The 6,000-nt window shown below is 42.1% G+C and overlaps 1 protein-coding gene across 2 annotated transcripts in view; it reads left to right on the top strand.

The window, feature by feature from the left end:
• The first annotated feature begins 239 nt into the window (after window positions 1-239).
• Window positions 240-6,000, top strand: part of LOC148010993 (enhancer of mRNA-decapping protein 4-like) — a 28,821-nt gene continuing 23,060 nt past the window's right edge. The window contains exons 1-2 of one of the 2 annotated variants that reach the window (XM_087671348.1): window positions 240-394; window positions 522-696. The gene's annotated coding sequence lies outside the window, so the exon portion shown is untranslated. The other variant, XM_087671349.1, reaches the window with a different exon arrangement.

The raw sequence follows: 6,000 nt of genomic DNA, 5'->3' as shown, positions 1-6,000 counted from the left end.
TTAGAGGACCATTAGATCGATGGATTTGAACTGACATTTGTTGTACTAGAGTTTGATGCGTTAGCAAAAGCAAGAGAAGCTGCAGGTCCTTAGGTGTCAACTTTTGGCCCATGTTGGACTTCTTTTTGGGGGTTGTCACTTTGTTGAACCCAGTAGCCTAGTTTGTGTAAGACTACTGTGTCACACGACGTAAAGATGCACCCACAATTGCAGTCTCAAGAGGTTGGTAAGAGGCAAGAAGAAGCCATCCATGGACTTTGATGAGTCCAAGGAGGAAGCTAACATGTGAACAAACTGAAAAATTGAACCGTGACCTGTTGAGTAGAGCTCACAAAGGGCCTTTACTCTTCTCAAGTGCCTTTTATCGCAGCGAATATCTTTTCCCGTCTCCTAGGTCTGTATGCCGAGCTTTCATGGCGACCTCGTGTCCTTTAGGGTTTAGATCCTTGGTGCCTCAGCGGCTGTTGTGATTTTGTAATCGGTCGTCTGCGTGATGCAGAGCCTCTGTTTCGTTTTTGCAGAATCGCATTTCGTCAAAGCGCTTTCCAGCTGAAATTGAAATGCTGTCCATGGCGCACCGTATACCTGCAGGCCTGTGAGGGACCTTGGCGTACAGCGCAGAGAGGAGATCTGTTCTGCCCTATCGCGAACTCTGGAAGGAGACGGCAAACAGCTGAAAAGACTGCTCACTCCGAGGTATTCTTCGTTTGTGCTGTTATGCAAGAGAAAACGAGGAGTCGACACAGGAAAACAATGAAACGTTTCATTCTCCTCAGTACTTGGCGTCACGATCAACAAAATTAGTATAGCCTTTTTGAGTTGTGTGCATCTAGTTCATCGCTATACCCTGTCCTTGCTCCAGATGGAAACGTCATTTGTCAACAGATGAGCGTAGAACGGTCTTGGTTTTGCCAATCGTATACTTCGTCAGAGTGAAGATTGCCTTTAGTTTAATTGAAGATTTAAAAAGCAAGTTTTAACTGCAGAGGTCGTGAAATGCACTTGCTTGATGATAATCAGGACACGGGGAAGCCAAGCTTATGTTGACAGTGCGGTTGGGGTGTTAAGCCATCATTGTCTATCAAGCATATTTGCTGAGCGACAAACTAAAAGTGACTCTTGTTGCAAGCTAGTAGTAGTTGCTATTATCTGTAGCTACAATATCCATAGTGTATTCACATTTTGGATGTGTGGAAATTTCCAACTTAATTGTGGTATATATGATTAGATGGATTGTTATAGAAGCTAGGGATTCAATTGTGTCTTGGGACATAGTTGGATTGCTTGTGGAGGTCCAAGAGGATTCAATAGAATCACATTGCTCGCACAGAGTAAACTAGGCATTGATGGGTTGTAGGATGTGGATCGAGAGCCTATTTTGGTTTAGGAGGTTGGAGATGGAGGCTTATTATGCAAGAGGAGGCTATTTATTTAAGAGAATCTTGATCCCCTTGGGAGGAGTTATACTTGATTGCTCATTATTGTTTTTTTAAAAATTTTTGGTTTCAACAATAATGATCTGTGCTTTTTGAGATAACTATAGTTGCTTGTCCATTTGAGGTGATATTCTAAGGAGTTTGCATGAGGGGATTCAGTTTCAACAACAATCACTTGAGCTTTATTGTGATAGTTGGAGCTTCTTTACCATTGTCATTTATACCATGCTTCATGGTTGCACGAAGCACAAATAGAGATCTAGTATTTTTGATTTATGAGTTTATGTTCTCCATGGAGCAAAGTTAACCCAGAAACTATATGCTTTATGGATAGAATGTTTGAATTGTGCAGTGCAAAATGTTGAACTTGTGCAAATTTGAAGTACACTAGTAAGAGCCATGGCTATGCTTGGGCTTGTGGAGCAAATGGCCATATTGATTGTGCATTTGTCATGATGGATTGCAAAACTAAGTGGTAATTTACATCATTGTCTTTTGTGTTATGTTCTATTTTATTTTGCAATGTCTTCAGTGACAGATAGTTAGAAAGCTAGATATTAGGAGAGCATTTGCATGTGAGTGCTAGACATGAGGGTAAACTAAGCTATCTTTTTTGGGGGTGGGTTTTTGTGCTAGGCCTATCATACTAGTACTAGCACCCATTGACTAGCCAATGCTAAGCTCAAAACAAATGGCTAGCCAATGCCAACCTTATTAGGCTAATCCAATCCTAGTGCATGGGCCGTGGGGATATCACATTGCCTTTATCATTGGTGATCTCAGTTTTGTGAAGTAGTTTAACCCCTAGTACACTTGGTGTCTATGATAAGGATCAAGAAGGATGGATTGGGTTGAAGACATACATGGGTTGATGCCGAAAGAGAATGATGTTTCTCACACAGTAATGTTGCACCTTGGTCTTTCAGAAAGTCTAATTTCCTATGAACAATGGCATTGATGTGTTGTAGCATCACGATTGTACCTATAATGTAAAAAGGGTAAAGAAAACCACAAGGTTTAATCTTACAATAAAGATGTGCATTTATGATGTTTACTTTTTGAATGATCTAAAATGGCTAAAGTTGAGGTGTTTAATACAAGGAGGCTAAGGAGGTTGAAACTTGCATAGATTTGTGACATATACTTGAAACCATTAGTCATACTTTATCAACAATGCACAAAATTGAAAGAGGAAGATCTAGACATCTGATGATAAGGACGAAGGATTAGAAACTAAAGTAGGAAGGGGTCACCCCCTCGTGTTGCATGGACAACTATTACCTCCTCCCAAGTGTTCCAATTGTGATCTTAGATACGTGAATGGGAGGGTAAAAAGAGAACTTGATGATGACGATCTTGCCCTAGTGAGCTCTTGCTTGATGGGATTATGCCCTCTTGCCCTAGTGAGCTCTTGGAGAATGTGAAGGATGGGCACTTGATAGGTGGTGGTGTGATGGCCATCCAAGGAATAGAGGACATGCATGGCAAAGAAAGATGGGAAGTATGGTGATGGATGCTAGGTAGGCTGGTTATGCTCCACATCTTGATCCTTATCAACAAGGTGTAGGGCCCTCACATTGATCCTCATGATCTACACGATAATAGTCTTTGCAAACGATCCTCCCATTGCCGGTGGTTTTTGCGATGATCCTCATAGTCTTAGATGACCGAAATGCTGGTCTTTACAAACTCGGTCAGCAGTTTGGTGGTCCTCACAATTGTTATGGGAGTCCATCTCCATCTGATCTTAACATTAGTACTGGTCTGCGAAGTGTATCCTTTAGAAAACCTGCAAAAATAACAAGGAAAGATGCTTTGTTTTAGGGACTGCCTCGTAGGTGGTTGGTGCTCTGCTCACTGCTGTGTTTTGACTGCAGTGGCCTTTGGGGAGCAAAGATGCCCTGCTGTTGTCACCAAAAGCTCTGTTCAGGGTCAGCTAAGCCAGCTGAGTGAATTCTCCTGTTGGGGAGGTTGGATGACAGCTGGAAAGGGTGTGACAAGGTGTGTATTGAAGAGACTAGAGTAGACTGCTGAATGCTGCATTTTGGAGGGGACTGAAGACCCAAACAGCCTGCTTTAGTCTGAATTCAACCTGCTGCTACGCTGTACCTTGGAGAATACTTGCTTTTTGAGGAAATCAGCAGAAAAGAGACCAAAGGCAGCTGCTTCTAAGTGGACTATATTGAAAATGCTGCAGTGAAAGGGCTCTGCGACATTTTCTTTGGCAATGATACCATGTGAAAGTGCACAGTGGAAGGGCTCTTTGACACTCTTCTTTGGCGATGATATCATGTGGGAGTGTGCGAGATGAGTAGGAATGCAGAGAGGAGAGAAGAGCAGATGAAACACAAAGGAAAACAGAAGAAAACACACTGACCTGAACATTGATACAAGGTAGCCTGCACATGATAATTCCTTGCATGCTGTGGATTGTGTTAGGGAGGGTTCTAGACTGATGGCCAAAGAAGGGGATCCGATTGAGGAAGATCAATGAGAGTGATGGCTGGTTGGGATGATGTGACAGTGTGATGGATGTGTAAAGGCATGGACCAAGCTGCCTATAAATAGGCAATAGGAGCAAGAACATGCTGATTTGATGCTAGGAGGATGTTGCCAACCAAAATTGACTTTCCAAGATGACATATGCTACCTAGAAGCCTATGTGGCTAAAATGGGAAATGCAGATAAGTTTGTGGTGTGAACAGGCTAAATGAACTAGTCATAGTTACTTGGAATGGGAACGGGAACGAGAACAAGAATAGGACTCCCTTGGAACGTGGGGAATGCCCAAGGTCAGGGAATAGGAATTGGGGGAATTGCACATGTCTTAAGTCTCCCAAATATGCCATGCATGACCCAAATTGCTCCAAATTGCCACAAATTGGCCCAATAGCCCCCCAATGCTACAAATTGCCCAAATTGCCTTAAATGCCCCAAATTGCTATCAATGCTCCAAAAATGCCATAAATTTCCAAATGCTCCGAATGTCCCTCTAATTGCCCCAATACCCCTCAATGCTCCAAATTGACTCAAATGCCCCAAAATTAACTCGATTATCCCCATAGCTCCAAATTGCCCTAAAGTGCCCCAAATGCCCCAATTAACCCAATTTCCCTTGAAATCAAACAATATAAATGGGTTGTTACCTTGGAATTGAGGATAGGGCTGAAATTTGATTGTGATTTGCAAGAGTTGATAATGCATCAAATGTAAACTTTGCATGGACTCATGATTGGCTTGTGGCTTGCCTTGACACTTTGAATCTTCAGCCACAGAGAGAGGGAGAGAGAGAGAGAGAGAGAGAGAGAGGTGCACATTAGGCAACGAAGATGGATGAACAGGTGGCTAAAGGAGTGTAACATGGGCAAGAAGAAAAAATAGGAAAAATGTCAATTTTAGGTCAACAGGCTTGCAACGGTTGTTCCAAACAGAGAACGACAGTTGCCAAAAGCTGATCATGTTTTTCCTTATGGTGGCAATGTTGTTCCCTATGTTGGTGAAGCTGTTTCCTTAGTTGGTGATGTTATGCTAATAACAACATTGTTTTTAAGTTTGGCAATAGCAATATTTGGAAAGTCACAATGGCTGATTTATTAGTAGTCGTATGTCTTGTGTGGTCATCTCCTACTTGTGAGCCTTAGATTGAGTCAGACATTACATTAGGAGCTATAACATTGTATTTGTCTGTCATTTTATGTGCTTTAGGCACTTTAGATGGAGGGCACATCAATGCATTTCTTTTTGGACACTTTTGGTTGTCTTGGGTGCGCACTCCAATTTGTCAATATATTGTTTAGGCTCGAAGATCGAGACAGTAGGTGTTCCTTAGTCGCGGAGAGACAGAGAGAGAGAAAGAGCAGATCAGACACGTTTTTTAGGTACAATGACGAGTGTATACCTTTAGGTTTTTAGATGGATATATATATATATATATATGTAAGTACAAGTGCTAAGGGTGTGTTCACACCCGAGCACATTTAAAGGCATGAGGGCCTTTATTCCCAACAACCTTCCACCTAAAGGTAATGTGCCTTAAGAGGAGAAAAGAATCAGCTAAGTGTAGGTATGTACAAAGCTGAAATACATATATCTATTCAACTCCCATCATCTGTTGGCAATGAGCAAACCGCTCTGCTGGAAGACCCTTCGTGAGAAGGTCTGTAGGATTATCATCTGTATACACTTTGACAAGCTCAATGCTCTTGCTGTCAAGTACATCTCTAATGAAGTGGTACTTCACGTGTATGTGCTTCGTCTTTGCATGAAAGACAGGATTCCGTGCTAGCATGATAACACTCTGACTATCACAATGGAGAATATGTAACTCTATGATGCCAAGCTCTCCCACCAGACGTGAAAGCCATAAAGTCTCCTTGCATGCATTAGTGACAGTCACATACTCTGTCTCTGCAATAGACAATGCAACACACTTTTGTATCCTGGAGAACTTGTAACTCTGTGATGCCAAGCTCTCCTATCAAACGTGAAAGCCATAAAGCCTCCTTGCATGCATCAGTGGCAGTCACATACTCTGTCTTTGCAGTAGACAATGCAACACACTTTT

This window comes from Lygodium microphyllum, chromosome 29 (genome assembly GCF_053477565.2).
Source record: "Lygodium microphyllum isolate KBCC chromosome 29, Lygodium_microphyllum_v1.1.10, whole genome shotgun sequence".
NCBI classification, from domain to species: Eukaryota; Viridiplantae; Streptophyta; class Polypodiopsida; order Schizaeales; family Lygodiaceae; genus Lygodium; species Lygodium microphyllum.
Note: the sequence above shows the minus strand (reverse complement) of the source record. Positions and strands in the feature narration are given on the sequence as shown.